This window comes from Girardinichthys multiradiatus, chromosome 24, assembly GCF_021462225.1.
Source record: "Girardinichthys multiradiatus isolate DD_20200921_A chromosome 24, DD_fGirMul_XY1, whole genome shotgun sequence".
Classification (NCBI taxonomy): domain Eukaryota; kingdom Metazoa; phylum Chordata; class Actinopteri; order Cyprinodontiformes; family Goodeidae; genus Girardinichthys; species Girardinichthys multiradiatus.
The window spans coordinates 17,927,743-17,949,111 of record NC_061816.1 but is presented as its reverse complement, the minus strand read 5'-3'; the positions used below and the strand labels follow the sequence as shown (position 1 = coordinate 17,949,111).

The window sequence follows — 21,369 nt, the reverse complement described above, 5'->3', positions numbered from 1 at the left end:
TCTTTGCCATTACGTTTTTGAGACCAACCCTGTGAAATGTTGTTGCAGGCTACCACCAAACTGGCTCCGTTGCTATGGTTGGTTCTTTTTTAGAACCAACTCTGAAGGAACCACTTTTGTCAAGAGCTGAAAGTTCAAACAAAAAACAATCAAAATTTTGTGACTGTCATGCTTGAAACTTCAGAGTTTAGTTATTTTAATAAATAATAAATAGAAATAAATAGAAAGGTGATCATCGGGGGATCAGTTGCTGGGATATTGAGATAAATAATGTGATCTGTGTAGCTAAAATGCCTCCTTGCACTGTGGTCCTCAAAAAACTCAAAGAGGGAGAATCAAACATCTGCTGCAATCAACATTTATAGTCACACAATGATGTGCTCTCACTTGTAGAAACCCACTTTGGTTTTGTTATAGAACCAGTTTGGAACTAGCCCCTGCATCACTACTGGTTAGGTACTGGAACCACTATTGGTGGAAACAACCAAATTGAGAACTCAACGTCTCTTAATTTTTTTTTAACTCAGTGGGATACAGAGTGTTACAATTCTCAATTAGGTATGCAGAGGAAAAAAGTTTTGACACAAAGAGACATCTAATTTGCATATGCATAATGTCACAAATCCTCTTTTCTGCTTTACTCACAGCTCTTCCTTTCACACACACAAACGCTTTGATGGCAGCGGGGTGTTTCGGCTTCGTCACCTCAGTGTGATGTGCCGCACTGCTCAGCCCCTCAGATATTTTCTTTGATGTCACCAATATGTCAACGGCGGTCCAGAATGTGACACAGCCATGTGTTCAAAGAGCAGTCAAACATCCTGTGCAGCATCTCAGCAGCTAATGAGCTGAGCACACTCCAGGCATCGTTCCGCATGTAGGCATGTCGTGGCCAGTTGTTTTTATGCTCCTGTACTGTTGGCTTTTGTTGCTTTGTGGAAGTGTTGATGAAAGAGACTGTTTGGACCGGGCCACCAAATAAAGGAAGTGTTGTTGGAAGATGGTGAGTAGTCTGTGGAGATGGACACCCTCTCCACAAATGAATCACTTGCTTAAAATGAGTCACACATGCACATTCTGCAGTGCTTACTCCACACATATGGAAGCATGTTGAGCAGGAACTGGTGTAAATGCTGAAAATACAGGAAAGTCTCCATGGTTAGGAGAAAATTGTTTAGAATTGTTCCTCTATAATATTTTCCCTTTAAAGTTGATTCCTTCAAAGACATATTTAACTGTTTAATCAACCTAAATAAAAAGCAAATAAAAGTGGGCAAACTTCATACACTTAATTCCAGCTCGGTTCCTTTGTTGTTCCTCTGGCTCTCCATAACATCTCTATATCCTTTGAGTCTTTGGTATTTCTCTAGTTTCTTATGTTCCTACTTCACTTTTTTTTCCAACCAGTGGCTTTCTGGGAAACATTTCCACTGAGCCATTTCCAACTTTGCTTTAACCAGCTGTCTGACAGCATGTAGCAACATGTAGGAGAGTGGTTGCACTACTTTGTGTTCCATAGGACCAGAGAAAACTTTCCCTTTGTAGAAAACATTATACTAATTCCTTGGGACAACTGAACGTCTCAATTTTACTTTTGCATTTGGATCCCTTGTTCTGTTGGAATGTCAACAGTGAAAATAGTGACCATTAGTCCTTTTTGGTATGAAATGTCTAAGAAGAAACTTTTTCCACAAGATAAAGTCTGCTGGGTATTAGCAGCGATCATGCTTGTTAGATTTACCCATGGAAACATATCTGAAATAATTGGCCATTAGTGGGGTCTAGGGAAATTTAATGACAACAGTGCCTGTCTGCATATGTATTCATGTTTCCATATCCGTGTTTGTGTATCTATGTTGGAGGTAGCAGCAGAGATTGATCTGTACAGTCATTAGTACACAGCAGGTTAGTGGCGAGGCGTGGAGCTCTCCTGCAGCAGAGGCCACAAACTCGGGTTCATTATGGTGTCTCCGTTCAGATCCAGGCCTGATTTGCTCCACTTTGACTTCAGTTCATCTGTGTATGCCGTGGATGAAGAATCAGTATAACAAATCTCATTAAAGGGAATGGGCCTTAAAATGGAGCTAAGGTCAAACTGCAAGAAGTAAACAGGGTTAAAATTATTCCCATGATTTTTGTGTTTACACTTTAGCTTGGTGTGCACTTAAATCCAGAAAGCTTACTAATTTAAAAATATATGAAATATTTTTGGATTAATTAACCTGTATAAGCACCAAAAGATTTCAGCCACATATTTAAGGGTAAGACTTAGTCTTAAAAAGTGGCTTTGAGATTGTTTTATGTTTATCAGTGAAGGCAAAACAAAGGTGTCAATTGTTCTATAAAATAGCATGTTAGCCAGTAAGGCTTGTCTAAGCTTAGTCTCTCTATAAGTTTTCTTATTAATGAACTTTTATAAACTGAAAGCAGACATGGTTCTGGTTTCCAGTTAGTTGGGCTCAGCTACTAGTGAAGCTACAGGCTGAAGTCCATCAAGTTAAAGTTGTTTTAAAGCAAACTTTGGCAACAAACTGCATGGGGTTACAGTGTCTGTCTTTCAAATAAGCAGCGTACTGTGGGGCACAGAAACTTACTCATTAACTAGCTAACCTCAACTTCTCAGCATCCAAACATTACTGTCCAAAGGGAATAACAGCAGAAAAATAAACTGTTTTATAGACCCACAGTTGACATGGTTCTGTTTCTGGTTTCAAGTTATACCAGGGTTAAAAGGTCATGGGTTCAAATCCCCCCAAGGGTTCAATCATACCATTTCTGTTGCTTGAACTTAAATTTATTTCAATAAGATACCAGAGACAGACATACTGATGGAGCACAAAGTAGCACAACCACTGCCCCAACTCTTTCTGAGAGCTGTCAGTCAGCTGTGTATGTTGAACAAATGAGGAGACATCCAGTGAATGTTCAACTGTTTTAAAAATTGATTAAATCTGCTTGATTTATTTTTTATATCGGGTCCTAGACAAGAACAACCCTTCAGTCTTTTTAAGGAAGCACTATTAAAGCAAACATCGGCAAGAAGCTGAGGTTTTCAGTGTCTCTGTAAAATAAAAGTTTATAATAAATGTTTATAGCATTTTTAACTGTAATTAGTAAACTGAAATGGTGAATGAGACTGAATAATGTTGTCAGTATGCTTATGTTTGATTGGCTTGTCAGCAATGTTTTTCAACTTAAACCCATATAATTTATATCTGCATATTAATTTGTTATTTTATTGCAGCAACAATGTTTAATTTCATAGACTGTGCATAAAACTTGCCTAAAATAGTATTAAGATGTTACTTTAAGGTATTTTTACTTGTGGAAAAGTGGTTTACATATAAAGAAACATTGGGTCCACTATTTTCACTGAAGTATTTTTGTCAAAGATGTTTTTACAACAGTCAAATTTTGTTTTTAAAAAAAGGACTGTTGAAAGTTTTGGGCTCCATTAAGAAAAACTGATTGGTGAACAAAAGGTCAAAGAACTAAAAAGCCCTCTAAGAGTTACACATGTGGGAATTGATCATGGTTGTGGGTTTGGATGCAAATACCAGGTTGTTCTGGAAGCAAACCGTTCCCACAACTGTGGGGAAAAAAAGATAAACTCTTGATAATTGACATTGAGATGTACAGAGCATTCCACAACTATTCATTACCCTTTGCCTTTTCCATTTTGCCACATTACAAACAGAAATTTTATTGTATTTCAACACAAAGTAGCACATAATTGAGGTGGGAGGACAATGATACTTGGTTAGTAAAGTAAAGTTGTGACAAATAAAATCCAAAATAAATCTGGTGTTAATATGTATTCGACCTCTTTTACTTGGTTACCCTTGATAAAAAGCTTTGTTTTTGCTCCCTTCACCAAAGTAAGGGAGCATTTTTACAGTTGTGTTCCTATTTGAAACAAATGGTCTTAAAATTTGACAAAACCGGAACCTACTGTATTGTCATCACTAAAGTAAAACCACAATAACGATTTAAAAGCTTGTAGAAGCATCTTTACCAGCAGCAACATGAAGTAATCATCTCGTTAGTCTCTCACATCATCTTGTAGTCGTTTTGGTCCACTGGCTCTACAATTTTGCTTCACGTTGTTTATGCACGGCTTCCCACCACAGCATTTCAGTCAAGTTTCAGTCTAGACTTTGACTAGGCCATTGCAACATTTTGATGCTTTTCTTTTTCAGCCATTCGATTGTAGATTTGCTGTTGTCCTTGTGATCATTGTTCCTGTTTGGACCAGATGTTTCTCAGTTTAGACTCTTGAATACGTTGCTTTACAGAGAAGATCATAGTGGACTAAATGATTGCGAGCTGCACCGGTCCTATGGTGGAATGGGTTTTACTCAAACCACTGGCAATGTAAACCCAATGACAGAAAGAGGATAAGCTTTAAACCAAGTTTCTAATGTGCCTGTGTGCAACCAAAAATAATCAAAGAACTTTCTTTGTAAATTAAAAACTAATTTACATTTCGCTCTTAAAATAATAGCCTGTCGTTCTGCATTTTTTTCACTTGCAGAATAAGGATAGTGACAAATTAACCACAAGATTCAGAACCAGGACATCGTTTGATAAACATTCATTTTTTATCTCACCCTCTCTTGCTGGCTACCGTACTTCTATCATGTAATTAAATCTAAATGAGGATTCTCAGCAGCACAGCTTGATGGGTCTCACTAATTGGTCTTGCTTTAGAAAGCATAATCAGCTACACAGCTTTGAGAAAATGGGTTTAGCATTGTCTCTGCTGTTTATTTCAGACTGTAAAGGTTTAGAACATTATGGGCTGCTCTGTTCATTGAGTGTGCAGTCAGGCACAGATCAGTGTGCCTAAGTGACCTTGTTTGCTTCACTGCTTTGGTGTTGAATGATTTATGCATTCAGGTGAATCTGAACAACAAGTTTGTATCTCATGGTTAAAGAATTGGTATCAGTATTATGACAAAATGCTTGAACTGATTTAAGCAAAGTGGCAATAAGAGGAGCTAGAGATTTGAAGAGATGCCTTGAACACCACTCTGATAACAGGCACCTGAATGACTGCTACCTCTAGAATTGTTAGAAGTTTTATTAGAATTGCATATGAAAACCATTAAAATGTGCTTTTCATCAGTTGGATATTTGCTGTTGTACTAAGCTCAATAGCTTTGTTATCCACAGCAGTTACATAATAAGACATATGAATTGTTAACATTATGCTTCCTGTCATTGAATGTAGACGTTTAGTTTTCAGAGGTTCATTCCATCTCCCAGCAGTCTACATTGTGCAACTTCCTGTTGGTGGTTGTTTATTTCTTGTATTCTCCCTGAACTCCTTGCATAGGCTACCTTAAAATTTGAAATCTGTAAACAACAACACTGAGTAAAAGATTTAAAAACTGTGAGGATTGAATTATAGCCCACATCTCGTCCTGCTGTCCCAGCCAGCTTCCTTTGTCATGGCAGACAAGCTCCCTAAGCCAGGTCTATATTCAGTTCCTGCCACAGGCAAACCCCTGGAACATTTTCACATTTGTTTACAAATAAAAATCCAAAAGTGTGGCATGCATTGGTCTTCAGCACCTTTTACTCAGACACCCTTAATTAAAATCCTGTGCAACCAATAGCCTTCAGCCTATGGTTTAATCTCAGTATAAATACATCTGCTTTAGTGTTTGTTGTTTAGATAAAAACATATTCATGAGTTAAAATGGCCTGGTCAAAATCCAGACCTTGATCCTACTAAGAATATGTAGCATTACCTGAAAGCTGGGGTTCAGAGATATCCTCCATCCATAGGAGTAAGTCTGGGTTCTTTTGCAAAGAATAATGGGCAAAATTTGTGTTTCAATTGGCAAAAGACTGTAGATGAGAAAAGCTGGTAGAGGCAAACGCTAAAAGACTAGAAGCTGTAATTGTATGAAAATAGAGGATCAATTTGGTCACTACCTTAGTAGTGCTGAATAAAGAAAGGCATGTTTACACTGTAAAAGTTTTAGTTTAGAAATGTATGAATACCGCATAACTTTCCTTCCCCTTCAGTTACGTCCTACTTACTTTTCAGTACTTTCAGTAGCAGCTTAGATACCCTTTTAAAGGTGCTTCTAAGATCTACAAAGTGACAATTTATAATTATTGTCCAACAATAGGTTGATTTGGCTATTAATAGCTATTAATAACTGCCAAGGACACTTATTTATACAATTAGTGATTTTTAATCAAAGTCACCAAATCAGAGCAGCACCTCATTATCAGGCATTAACAGCCAAACAGCTCTCAGTCTCTGTCAGTTACTGTTTTATGAATACCTGCCTGGTGAGGTGTGGTGTTATAGAACAACAAATGAAAGAGTGAATTTATGTACTGGTGTTCTCAAACACAAACAGCTTCTCTCCAAAGTACAACAATTTCTTAACAAAAGACTTCAACTTTCAGTTAAAGTACTTTAGTCAGAAAACTCTTTGAGTGGGCTAGTAACATTTAATTAAACTACAAAGTAAAAAATGAAGAAAAGGAAAATTAATAAATGGAAGAATAATAATGATGGATGCAAAAAAAAACATTTTTAACTCAAACTCCAATTACTAAAAAAAAAACAATGCAGGAATATCACAGTTCAGTGTGAATATGTATGTTTACAAACCAAGGTTTGTTTTGGGGAATTAGGAATGAGATTAAATTAGCTCTGAAAGCTAACAAAGAACAACAGTTGCTAGGTGCTCTAACAACTAGTGCACAATGCAAAGCAGATAGGAAAATAAAATACTTTTAAAAATAATGTTTCCAAAATCATTTGCTAAATTAGAAATCAATTACATTTTAGACAAATGATTCCAAATGTGTTTTTAACTAGCATTACAGTGATGATTGAATGGAGTCATGGATTAGCAGTGATCAAGATAGCAGTGAAAATCATGTATGGACTCACAATTTGGCAGATGTCTGGTGATATCACATCCAGAATTAGCTGCTCAACTAGCAACAAGAAAATAAAGGCTGCTGCGCCGACCACACCAATCATTGTGCAAACAGAACGAGTTGTTGAAAACACAGAAGAACTAATGGTGGCTACCGTCATAGCATTAGCAGACAGAGTAAAACACTGCCATCTCGCCAGTTTTTGAGGACTATGCAGTCATATATTTTTCTGAAGAATTTAAAGCACAGAAAAGCAAAATGCAATGAAATAAACAATGTTTAAATTTTTTTATGATAATCATTTAATAAATTTTTTCTGCCCAGACACTACCTCTTATTGTGACAACTCTAATGAATGGTGGAGCATGTGGACTTTAAGCAGGAATGCCAGAGAGATGTAGTAGCCGCTCTCGGTCTAGCAGCTGGAGTGGGCATTTGGTTGGACTGGCGGACATGTTCAGCTTGTGGAGCTGCAGTTCCTATGCAGTCTTTTTTTAAGGGCAGTGGAGGGGAAACCACTGCAGACTCGTCTCTTCTTGGAGAATCTCAAATTATTTCTGCTTAGACAGCAGTTTCAGGCGGCAAGTGTTATTTTCAGCCAGGGTCTGATCACTGGACAGCAGGCCATACTTTATTTTAAATCCAAGGTTTTTCTTGGAAGATGCAGTCTTTTACTTGAACAGCGAAATCAAGATGTTCATGAGCGTGGCATCCCCAATGCAGTATTTGCTGTGGGAAAATGGGGAGAATGCTACGCTGTGTTTTCTTTTTATATCTATGCATTTTGGGATTCACAGTTCTTCAACAGTTCTTTGCCCTGTGTGAAGTTCAGTCTGGTTCTCCATTGGCTGGGGTGGAATAATAATTTAACCCAGTGTCTTAATGGAAAGAAATGGGTGAAATTATCTTGGGTTAAAGCAGTTTTTCTAGTAAAACGTATACAGACTCAATATAAAGCAGGTAGTCAATTTTATCAGACTGTTGTTAACTTTATAAACTTTATGGTTGAAGAAAATCTTTATTTTGCTTTAGGTCATTGCTTTTCTTCTTGTCCTTAGTCAGAGGCAATTGTTGTAGCAGTTTTGATCAGTGGCACTGAAGAGCTCTGGCTTCAGGACCTTTTGGAGGTGAAACTCAACCTATGTACCCAGCCTTTTGAATATTAAAATACATTAATGCCAAGCTTTGCAAGAAATGTTATAACCCCATAAACGAGCTCTTCTTTCAACCTAATAAATGGAACATTCTGTATGTCATAGGAGGCCATAACTTTGATGGTCAGCATAACTGTTAAACATGGTGTGAAGAGTGAAAGTCAGTGGATTGAGGAATAGTATTCAACACACATGAGAGTTCTTATAAGAAATCTAAGTGTTTTTTTACAGTGAATGTGCATAACGCGCAGAGTGGAAGATAATAAAACAGCCGGTTTATGCTTAGACCAAAAGTTGTATTGTTCTCCTTCACAGTCAGAAACTAGAATAAGGGAAATGTTGTCACCCACATGAATCGGCCTACACTGATTCAAAATTGCCAAACATGAATGGCTTGTGATAGGAATATTTCGGTGTAGGTCCTTGGGGTGCGTGTGCGTCATTGGAGTGCCTAGAGGGTTTACCATCTTGCCGGTCCCATGCCAGCCTGGGCCCCAGTTTTAATGTACAACTTAGACACTCTCACTCATAACATTTTCATGACATGCACATGTAGTGCCTTGGGGGTGGGCATGCTTAATGGCATCCAGAGGAGAGTGTATTTTATTAACCTCACCTCAGGTGCCTGCGCCCACCTCTAAGTGTTAAGTTGCATGTAGACATTGAGGGTTCTGGGTGGGGGTGCGTGGCAGACCCTCTCCCCCTCTGGGGTATTGTTACCTGGATCTGGGAGTATAGAGTATGTACATATGGGGAGTGTGAGTAATTGTACGACGTCCACTGTTGTGTGTCTTTAAGTTGTGTGTGTTGGTGTGAGTGTTTTTATGTGTGCGCATGAGGGTGGGAATGTGTTATAATGACTGTTATTATAAGTCTGGAGACACCGTGGAGAGTGATCTACTGCCTGCAACATCCTTCAGCATAACCGGTTTGGCAGTGGGTCAGTAATGGTGTGGGGTGGCATTTCTTTGGAGGGCCACACAGCCCTCCATGTGCTCACCAGAGGTAGCCTGACTGCCATTAGGTACCGAGATGAGATCCTCAGACCCATTGTGAGACCATATGCGGGTGCGGTTGGGCCTGGGTTCCTCCTAATGCAGGACAATGCTAGACCTCATGTGGCTAGAGTGTGTCAGCAGTTCCTGCAAGATGAAGACATTGAAGCTATGGACTGGCCCGCCCGTTCCCCAGACCTGAATCCGATTGAGCACATCTGGGACATGTCCCGCTCCATCCACCAACGTCACGTTGCACCACAGACTGTCTAGGAGTTGGCGGATGCTTTAGTCCAGGTCTGGGAGGAGATCCCTCAGGAGACCATCCTTCATCTCATCAGGAGCATGCCCAGAACTGTCCGTCGGGAGCTCCACAGGGTCAATATACACGGCCGGGCTGCTATAGCCAAACATTTGGTCACTCATGCCAATGCCAAACGTCGGTTTCAATGGTGCAAGGAGCGCAAATCTTGGGCTGTGGACAACGTGAAACATGTATTGTTCTCTGATGAGTCCACCTTTACTGCTTTCCCCACATCCGGGAGAGTTACGGTGTGGAGAAGCCCCAAAGAAGCGTACCACCCAGACTGTTGCATGCCAAGAGTGAAACATGGGGGTGGATCAGTGATGGTTTGGGCTGCCATATCATGGCATTCCCATGGCCCAATACTACCGAACCATTCTTGAGGACCATGTGCATCCAATGGTTCAAACATTGTATCCTGAAGGTGGTGCCGTGTATCAGGATGACAATGCACCAATACACACAGCAAGACTGGTGAAAGATTGGTTTGATGAACATGAAAGTGAAGTTGAACATCTCCCATGGCCTGCACAGTCACCAGATCTAAATATTATTGAGCCACATTGGGGTGTTTTGGAGGAGCGAGTCAGGAAACGTTTTCCTCCACCAGTATCACGTAGTGACCTGGCCACTATCCTGCAAGAAGAATGGCTTAAAATCCCTCTGACCACTGTGCAGGACTTGTATATGTTATTCCCAAGATGAATCGATGCTGTATTGACGGCTAAAGGAGGCCCTACACCATACTAATAAATTATTGTGGTCTAAAACCAGGTGTTTCAGTTTCATTGTCCAACCCCTGTGTATATATATATATATATATATATATATATCTCAAGCAGAGCATTATAGAGTTAGTCATAATGCTCCACTTGTGAAAGTAAATCTGTTGGGCTTCGTCCTGCCACTCAGACTACAATGCTGAGTGCTACTCTACATGATTCTCAAAAAAACAAATTGTTCGGTTTTGAATCTTGACATTTATATAAACTGTATATACAGAACCAGTATTATTTTAACCGTTTCTCACATTAAATAAAGGTAGACCTTTCATCTTGTAGGTCAGTGAGGATTACCGGATTATTTGTATTTGCTAAATGCCAGAATAATGATAAAGTATTTTTTGGAGACTTGTTTTTTTTTTTTTTTTCTTCACAATTTTATAAATGTTTTCTTTATATTTTGTACAATTCACTGTATGCCTTAGGTCAAATTCTTTGGGTATAGATGACTGTAATTTTGGCCCATTCCTCTTCATAGGACTGCTGTAACCGGGTAGTTCGCCTTGCTCACACACACATTTTCAGCTCTGCTGAATAATTTTCTACAGGACTGTGATCAGAGCAAAGTGATGGTCACTCCAAACACTGACTTTGTTGACTTTAAGCCTCTTTGCATAAATCCTTTGGGTCATAGTCCATTTGAAAGACCCCTTTGTTTATGGCCAAATAAATGTCCTTATACAGGACATTGCTACCAAAATGAGGGTCTTTGTGCCATAGTACATTTGTGAACTCTAATCGACCATTAAGTCTATGTTGATATTTCACTGTGCATAGTCACATTCTCTTACCAGATGTACCCAGCATTTTTACAAGGTCTTTTCCATTTGATATGGACATTTCATACGAAAACATATTTATCGCTGGAACAAAGAACCTATTTCCTTCCTGAACATTATGATGGGTGGACATTCCCATGCTGTTTATGCTATATCATTGTTTGAACAAAGATAGATATGGCACCTATGGAAATCTGGAAATTGTACCAAAACTAAACCAGACATATGAACGCCCACAATTCTCTTCCTGGTATCGTGGCTGATTTATTTAGATTTTTCCATGATGTCATTTGGAAGTAAAGTGTTTCAGATGTATTACTCGCAAAGGGTAATTCATTTCTGCAGTGAACCCCCCCACCCCAAATTAATTAAGCAACAGGCTTAATTTTATCTTCAGATGGAAACCTTAAAAGAAGCATATTTGGAAAGTCATTTTCCTAATTAATGGCTGTAGACATGGTTACTTCTTTGATATGCGTTGCTAATCTGCTGTGTGGAGGATGTTCTCGCTCAGCGGCTCCCTCCTTTATGAAAACCGATAGCCGTACAAGAAATTATTCGATTATGAGTCTTGGAAGATATCAAGCCTTGCTGTTTTTCTGAATCTTATAACATTTAATGAAATTTTTCATTATTGTTTGACTTGGAGTGGATCTGTAAAACACTTTGTAATTCACGTTTAAGATATCTATTTGGATCTTTGTGAACAGAGGGGACAAATAGTCGCCGCACTCGATAAAGGAAAGCATAACTTGGCATTTGGGAGATGGATAACTGCAAGTTCTGTACCATCTGCTGCTCATATCAGCCGATACATCAGATTTATGGATCATAAAGATTTTTTGCAGGCACTAAAACAACAGCGGGGTGTGTGCTACAAATGTGCATCATAGCTATGTTGACTATAAACAGCAGATTCTTAACTCCTGGCTGTAAAAGCTGCGAGCGAGCCCAGTATACAGCCCATCACTTACTGAAGCATGACAGCATGACTCATTAAAATGATACAATGAAACTCTCACTGCTACCTTTCACTAGGGATGATTTCATTACCCACACCAGCCACACTCAGATTCAGGTGTCATTGTTTTTGCATTTCCAGGGGCTTTGCCTGAATCACGCTTTGGAGGTTGTGTGTGTGAGTCTTTTAAATAGTGCGGTGGAAACCACACGCTTTGAACGGTTGAGTTATTTCTTTAAAGGCTTGGTTCATGTTGTTAGGCTGAACTAAGCATTAATTGATGTTAGAGAATGTTGGTTCAAAATGGCCGAGGCTCTTTCTAGCAAGAGCCTCGGCCATTTTGAACCAACCAACGACCTGATCAGACTTCCACCGCATAGAACATTAGATGGTAAAAAGATCCTGTTTAGATGTTGGTGTCGGTAGGCATGCTCAGTAGTAGCACCAGCAAGCGCTACCAAAGTTCACACATACAGTGAATATAGTCAGATTAGAACTTTGTAGTTAGTTCTACTTTGAATTTTCTTGCTAATGTGATTCAGCATTAATGATCAAAATAATCAAAATTGTAGCTTTTTTCTATATTGAAAATAAAATTGTTTGGCCCCTAAAAGTCTTATTAGATATTATGGGGTTGTTGTCTTTTTATTCTTATAGTTTCTAATTTAAAATTAAACTAAAAACAGAAATCTTATGTATCATAAGTATATGTTTCTTGTTTAGTAATCCAGGTTACAGTTCATCCCACCCATTTTCCGGTTATAAACTTAACTCAGTATGCTGGGTCAAACCCGTCAGTTGAGGCCTTCACAGAACATCTATATTTACACTGAGAACACGTTACACACAGTCAGACTCTTATTTTCTAATCTGGTTGCTTCTGAAGGCAAAAAAAACGGCACTGGAGTTTTTAGACTAAAGTTTAGATTTTTTTAAACTACAGATTATTTTTCTGTCTCATGCACTACATTGTCTTTGTGTGGACGCTAAAAGGTGGTTAATCCTCTGAACTAACTCTTAAATTTATTACACACTACGAATCCTATCTGTTTATAAAAGTAATGCATTAAATAAATAAATAAAATACAACTGCTGTCAAACCTCAGAACCAATAAGCTTAACCAGCTAAATTTCATCTCTCAATCTTGAAATCCTTGCAGTGAGTATATCTATCAATTCTTGTGTTAATTAAAATGAAGTTGCAATGAGCTCTGCTACAAAGCGCAATCAGCTGTAATTAAGCCAGTGATAAGATGATCTAGAGACGTGGAGCATTGATTATGGGTGTTTTTAATTAGTGATTTAATGAAAGTTACAATGCAGACTTGCTGACTGTATAGTGGAAACAAAAGCTTTCTCTGGTTGGAGTGTAAGAAAAAGTTAAATGTCTCTGAACAGAACCTGATTAAATTTACAATGCATATATTTTGAGACTGTAATATCTGTCATGAGATATAAAACTTGTTTTAATTTCCTGTTAGCAGCATGTTGCAGGTTCGCACTTCACAAGAATTAGACAGTTTACACGTCTGGTGAAAATAGAAAAGTTTCATTTTCTCCCCTGTATTGTAAGAAGTGTTTATTACATGTTGTTGAGTTTCAAAGAACATACTGACTACTAGTGGTGTGGCGCGGGAATTACACAAACTGTTGCCGTGTTGTGTAAAGAGGTCCTTGGTTCTACATTCAGGTCACACCTGAGACTCTCAGGTCTCTCACCCCAAGCTCAAGTCAAGTCTCAAGTGTTTGAAGGGCAGCCGTCAGTCGAGTTTTCAGTCTTTCAGAGGAACGTCTGAGTCTAGTCTTCTGCCCTAACCCCAAGTCAAATCTCAAGTCACTAATGACTAAAAATAAACATTTTCAGAGCATATTCACATGCTTTGAATTCAGATTATCTTTATAACTAATTTATGAACATTAACATCAGTCAGTCAGTCATTTTCTACCGCTTATTCCATAGTGGGTCACAGGGAAGCTGGTGCCTATCTCCAGCAGTCTATGGGCGAGAGGCAGGGTACACCCTGGACAGGTCGCCAGTCCATCGCAGGGCAGAACATTAACATGATTTTTTAAATAATATTCAATATAACATGTATAAACTGTCATACATTTTTAGAAAAACCTAATGATATAAAATGTATCCATCTAAAGTTTGTTCAGATCATACAGGAAATGCTTTTATTTTGGAGAACTATAAGTGTCTTCGTAATGACGTTTGCTAGTTTAATGTATTTAGAAAACAACCTAAAGTCAAGTAATACAGAGTTGAGTTTGAGAGACTTGTATGTGGTCACCATGATGCTGCTACAAACACGTCCTGGTTAATAAATCAAACACACCCTTTAACAGGAGAATGTGAGTATCTGTGAGAGATGTGATCTATTCATTACTAACTGCAAATGCTGCTTGATGGTGGGATTAAATAAAAAACTACATGTGGGTAAAGATTGTTCATGAGATTCGAGTCACAGACAAGTCCAAGCTGAGTTAATGGAGAGAGATTCAAGTCTATTCTGTCCAGACGTTTGAGTCTCTGGTTCACACAGATTAAAACTGATTCATTGGTGTTCATAGTTCAGCCCCCTTAACCCCTCATTACATCTTTCCGTGCACTCCTCTTCACATGCTGTATTCTGTGTTTCTCTATGACTTACTTTACAAATGAATCTTCGTTTTTATGTTGTGGCAGAAAGTCTCAAACTTGGCTTGCTGCTTTGGTTTACTGAAACAATCTGTTTTAAAGCACTTTGAGCAACGTTTATAAAGTCCTGATGTGATTTAGGTACAATGCCAGTTGAAAAAAACACCCATTTTAAGGGCATCTGCACTGTTAATGTAGTTATGCATACATGTGTGATGTTTGGGAAAAGAAGATAGAAGTTGTACAATTACTTATTGCTTCTCCCTTTTCCCCGCAGCTCCTCTCAACTGCAAGCTAAGAGTTGGACTAAAGTGCCCTCCCAAAGGTTGCAAGAAGAATCGGACATGGACGCACAACCTCACACTTTCAGCTTTGATGGTAAGACATGGGTCTTTTTTATTTAAGAGATTAATTTAAAGTGAGGCCAATATAGAGATTTTCTAAAAGAGATGGTTGGATTTTTGTTCATATTTAGCTGCAAAACCTGTTGAAAATGACTTACTGACTTGTAACAGTAGTAAGCAGTTACAAACAACAGCTAGTATGAGAAATGTGTTTTTTAAAGCTGTGCCTGGTATTACTAGCTGTGTTACACTAGATGTAAAAGCCAGTGCTAATGTTTGTGAACATCGTCTTTCTTTTTAAACAATATTTCTGAGAACAATTTAGCCATTTTAATAAATAGTAAATTTCAGTTCTATTTTAAGGAACAATTAAAACATTTAGTTGACTTACGGTTGTGGTAAAGAAAAATTGTTAGCTTTCTGTCAATTCAAGGGTAACAACATATACAGTCATATTCAATAAATTAGAATATGCATTCCGATGAGACTCATTTGTCAGATTAAAAGTACCTTTCAAAAATAATTTTCAAGCAGGTATTGACATACTTTTCATTAAGCCCACATTTCTGCATTACATTGTTTTTTATTGGTCTGATGCAATATTCTGATCTTAAATGTATTGTTTTAATTAGCTGTAAGTGAAAAATAATTATAACAGAAATAGAGCCTTTAAAACATCAGTCTGTGTCTAAATGGTCTATATAATGTGTTTTACTCAGTGAATTGAGTTACTGAAATAAATGAACTTTTCAATAATATTCTACTTTATTCAATATGACTGTAAACGGTCTGCGGCACTCAGGTTTAAAACATTTAAATCTAACCTCAACTTTACAAAACTATATAATCTAAACAAATAGTAAAAACCCTTACAACCTGAGACATGTACAAAATACATAAACTTCTTTTCAGCATGACTGTATCCTGATGCCGTTGTCACTCAGTAATACCCCCATGTCTGCCTTGTTTCTATGATGCAATAAAAGTCCGTGGCTTTAAGTAAATAAGGATCCAGGATTACATCTCTATACCCCTTTATAGTGATAGTTCCAGAATAAACACGTAACCACGAGCCTCTCGGTATGAATCATGTTGTCCTTTCTCATCATACAAGCCAATCCGTCAAGATCACAGGCTGTGTGTGCTTTTACAGCATGCTGTGGAGATTGTGGAACCAAAGTGACATGGCTTCCAACTTGTAGCATTCACTTGAGCACTGCCTATGCCAAGTCGGGACTTTCCTGTGGAGAAATCCTAAAGGGCTGAGCTCTGTCACCTTCCTCATGCAGGCTATTTAAACTCATTCAGTGTTTTAAGCTTTTGTGCACCATTCTCAGCACGTTCTAATTGGCATCATATTCTGCTGATCAACATATTCTCAGATCAGACTGCCCACCACTGCAGCTGTCTTCGCTTTGTATCATATCACTTCATATTCTGTTTTATCTCATCATATTTGGATCCATGTAGGTTTTAGGTATGCCGTCATATTCCAGAAAAAACCCAGTGTGTGTTTATGCCTTTTTTTAAATTCACATCCATACCTGCCTTTTTATTGTGCCATCAGAACTGAAAAAACATGATAGTTGCTGGTAGAGGCTGAACCAACACACTTAAAGATAACTCAGTCTTTGGGATTTGAAGAGATAATTTTAAAGTTCGATTAAGCAGCATTGTTACATTTTAATTTAGGATCTGAAAGGGACTTTTTTCATCACATCTTATTTTTAATTACCCCAAATTCCATTATCTAGCAGTACAATGGTTCTGCTTTCTTTGTGGCTTTTGTGCAGTCAGTCAAAGACAGATCGCAAATTGGAGAAAGCTTTTTTGGTTGCAACAATTTACAACCCAACTATATTTTTCTATTGTTTTTGGTCCACTAAAAGGAAATATTTTACTTGCTGCTAAATGAAATTTTTTTTACAGATTTATTTTAATATTTACTTTGGCCTTGCAATGACTACCACAAACCTTTATGTATTTTATTGGGATTTTATGTAACAGATAAACACAGAGTAGTGTGTTTATCTGTATGTTAAGGGTCATTGTCCTTCTGCAAGGTGAACCCATGTGACAGCCTATCTTACCGACAACTCTTTCCACATCCTAACTCAGTCCCTTACACGCTCATGGCTAATAGGACTTTTATGACTTTCTTTGTAAAATGTTTCTTTTCTTGCCAGATTTTTCAAGTACACACGTCCTGTCGACAGATTGAGATGATTTCTGAATGCTATTTTTAAATATATTTTAATCACAACAAACATCCCCTCAGCATGATGCTGCCGCTATCATGTTTCATCCACGGTATTCTAAGGATGTTATTAGTTATCCAAACATGATGTTGTAGGCCTAACGTTTAAATTTTGGTTTCATTTGACCAGAGCACCTTCTTTTACATGTTTTCTTTGTTCCTTTGCAAAGTACAAATGAGATTCCTTATATTTCTTTCCACGGTCCTTTTTTTCTCATCACTCTTCCATTAGTCCTCAATCAAAAGTTGTTAGGTTAACATATTCTCCCACCTGAGCTGTTGCTCTGTTCAGCTTCCCAGAGTCACATTTGGGCCCCTTGGCTATTTATCTCATTGATGCTCTGCTTGCCCAGCCTGTCAGTTTAGGTGGACAGCTATGTCTAGGTAGGTTGAAAGTTGTCTGAGGCACTGAGGTTTGTTGCTGTAATTGGGCATAATATTTAAATGTTCAAAATGTATGAGTACTTCTGCAAAACAAAGTATTTCTGAGAAAATGTATTCAGAAAAATACCCTTACTCTGACCCTACTCACACAGAAGATAGGGATTGGGAGGTAGATGGTGGTGGCGGCCGACCCAGATCGATCTGTCGCAGACGACATTCAGCCTGTACTGCTGCTAATCACTCAGATGGATCCCCTATCTTACAGCTGTCATAAATGATGAGACCAAAGCTAGATCACATCCTGTCATCACTGATAATGTATCGCAGTACATATTTCTCTCACATTCTGTTATATGCTGGGCAAATGCTGCAGATCTACTAAACCGACGTCAGTCCCACCATCGCTCTACCAAATGCTGCAGAACTGAGTGATGAAGCTACAATGTGGGCATAAAGTTATTGAAAATGTTTTTAATCAAATTATCTAGATGCTCAGAAAGAATTAATCAGCTTTATATATGTAGTGAGACATGAGGAATGTTTTCTTTAGTTCCTGTGGAACTTTCATCTGGTTTTGTTCTGTTTTAAATTGAGGGCACTAAGTCAGATTAATCTTGTCTTAACTCTACCTCACATCAGAACAGGCTCTACATCTTAGTCTGTGTGTTTTATATTTGTTTGAAAGAACTGATGGTCCCAGTTCACCTGCAATTGAACCATGGTCCAGTTCGCTTACAGCAAGGGCAAACACTACCTAGTGAACCAAAGGTAGGAAGTGAAGATGATTTATGCACATAGATGTGATCTATTAAGTCCTTGCAATACTTCATCTGTTTAACCACTGCAGCATCTCGTAGCCTTTCACTTTGTACAGATGCATTTTTATCATGTAGACAGAGCAACATGCTGGATAGATCGCTGCTTCTCTTGTTGTTCATGAACAGGAGCTTCTTCTGATAGCAACCCAAAAGAGAGGTTCTTGTAACCGTATGTCCAGGCACTTTGGTCTGCTTTCAAAAAGTGCAGAGTGAAAGTGATCCAAACATAATGAAGGTGCCACATTTGTCAGCATTCCCTGCTCAATCAGACGGAGATGCCCCGACTATTGTGGTCTGAAAACACACTATAGCTCCTCTACCTCAAAGGCCATTGCTTAGTAGAACTGCACAATAAAATTGTAATCACAATTGCAAAGGACTGCTTAGATGCCCTATTTGGTTGAATGTCATGTTTCAAGTGCCACATGCTCTCACCCTGCTTCCCAGTACTATATTTAGCCAGTTGGAGGTGCTCAACCCTGCCTTGATGCCCACCATATGTGTAGTTTTAATGGCTGAGATGCTAAAGCTCAGGAAATGTTGGGGAAATTGTGATGATTAAAAATAGATATCACCACAATATTCTGAAATGGTCTCGCAGTAGCATGTTTTTCTGATATTGGGGAGAACTAGTTCTCAACCTGAGAGACGTTGAGTAGTGCCTCAAACTCTACATGTGTGGGAGTACAAGTCAGGGTTTGTACACTTTTGCCACAGTAAAATTCAAGCACTTTCAATGATTTTAAGCACCCTTACGAACCCTGACAAGTACCTTGGTGTCTTATGTCACTACTATCCAGGGGTGAAAGTAGTTTTAAAATCTTGCCGATACTTAGGGGCGGAGCTAGAGGGGGGAATGGGTATATATATATATATATATATATATATATATATATATATAATGTGTGTGTGTTAATTGTTACTCTCATCTGTGACCCCTTCAAAATCTCTCTCAGCAAAGTCCAAACTCAAACTAATTAAAATGTATCAATATTTTACTTTACTGTAGGCTGTCTGTATAAGGCAGAAATTAGAATCACTTGACAATGTAGAATATTTATATATATATATATATATATATATATATATATATATATATATTTCAATTGTTAAAGAACTGCCATGTATGAAACAATGATAAAACCATTTTCTGATGCATAACTTTTATTCAGTTTCCGTCTTTTCTTTTGAACAAAGAAGTTATTGTTCTCTGCTTTTTGGTCAAGTTTTGATTTCATTTAAATTAAAAATTTGACAATTCGGTTGTTTTCGCGATTTTATTTAAAAGTCTGTAGATGGTAAGTGATTTATTGTTCGTCCTGTCCTAATGCAAGCGGAGGTTTTTTATGTCTGTGCACCACCTGTGTAAAATCTCCCAGTCCATTAAATCGAATGCACCGATCTCCTTGGCAACCGTTCTGTTTTGGAGGTAAGCGCGCATGCGCTCTCGTGTTCTCGGAGTATTTAGCAGCGAGCAGACAGACATTAAACGTAGCGGTGCTCGTTTTAAACGCTGGCCTTTCACAAAAACCTCAAACTCCGAGGGGAGAGAAGCAAAGAGCACCGACGCTCCAACATAGCAGAACAGTTCAGAAACAATTTGGAATGACGGGAAAAAAGCTATATCTATGTTTTAGACTGCCTATTGGTAGCGGATATGATGTTCTTTGTGTGCTCGTAAATTTTTGCAGCCGTAACTGGTTCTGGATGACGGCTTCATAGCAGACACCCGTTCTTCCCTCTTCCCGGTACTGTGTACCGGTGCAGAATCTTTTAGTAGTACGCAGTACCGGACCGTACCGGCTCACTTTCACCCCTGCTACTATCTTATTCACTTGCGATGGGAGGATGGTTTGCAGCTCTGTTTACTAGTCCCTACAAGTGATTTGTATGACCTGCCTTGGTAGGGTGGTTAGGCCCAGCCACAGAGATGGGCTCAGATCGTCATCTGATCAGAGCTTTTTTTGCTGAGTCAGATCAGGCATCAGATCAGGATGCCTTTCTTTCGAGGTTTTCTGGGCTCATCCTTAGATAGAAAAACGTTTTATCCAATTTGAATAAAAAGCTAACTCCGACTGCACTGTTCAATTGTTAGGATTAATAGGAATGTATGTACCTGACTGTTGTGAAGTGCCTTGAGACAACATGTGTTGTGAATTGGCGCTATATCAATAAAACTGAATTGAATTGAATTGAAATTGAATCCCACTGGTAGGGCCGACCTAGAACTTACTGGAGAGCAAGCGTCCCTTGTGTCATGGAACCTTACTAGGTTCCCTTATGAGGAACTGGGGTTAGGGATGTCTGGGTTTCCCTCTTGAACCTTCTTTCTTTTTGACCTTGTCTTATCTGACCTGATCTCAGCGTGTTTGACACTCAGTGATCCAATTACTGAGCCTATTAAATCAGTCCCAACTCAGCTGAAAATCAATAAAAGCAGAGAGACACCAAAGAACTTCAAGAAGCCTGGAGCCCTTTTGCTTGAGGCCTTAAAAGAAACTCTTTGGAAGAGAAGTAAAAAGAAATAAGGCAGGATGCAAAACATCTCAAACTGTTTTAGTGAAGCAGATTTAACCGGGACTCTTCAAATTTTGGGCCACGGCGACTCGGCCAGAACAAAGCACAATTACAGACACTTTCTCTTTTATTCACCATTTGCAGATGCTGTGTCAAAAAATCCAACTTGCTCTCTTTTCACCGCTGCTCTCTCACTGCAGGCAGTAAAGAAGAGTTAAGCCTCCCAGATCACTGGTCAGAGGTTCAGTCAGAAAGTCATTTGGGAAGCCCAGTGCTCAAAGAGGAGCTGTCTGCCTGTAAACCGATTTGATTCACCTTCCTACAGTTCATGTCTCCTTAATCCTAATTGGAAAAATACTTTAAAGGGATGTTAAGTCATCTAATGGGTGTTTTTATTCACAAGGTTGACGCCTCAGCACTTGGCAGCAAAATCAGTCACTTGTATTGATCAACGATGCCATTAAAGCCACTGCAGATATATTGTGGTCATTTGGGCCATTGGACAGAAATCATAGTCAGGT

At 38.6% G+C, this 21,369-nt stretch overlaps 1 protein-coding gene across 1 annotated transcript in view; it reads left to right on the top strand.

Moving 5' to 3' along the window:
- LOC124861260 (beta-1,3-galactosyltransferase 1-like) overlaps nucleotides 1-21,369 on the top strand; it is a 176,313-nt gene that overhangs the window by 129,918 nt on the left and 25,026 nt on the right. Inside the window, exon 3 of the mRNA XM_047354832.1 lies at nucleotides 14,806-14,906. The gene's annotated coding sequence lies outside the window, so the exon portion shown is untranslated. The remainder of the gene's footprint in view (nucleotides 1-14,805; nucleotides 14,907-21,369) is intronic.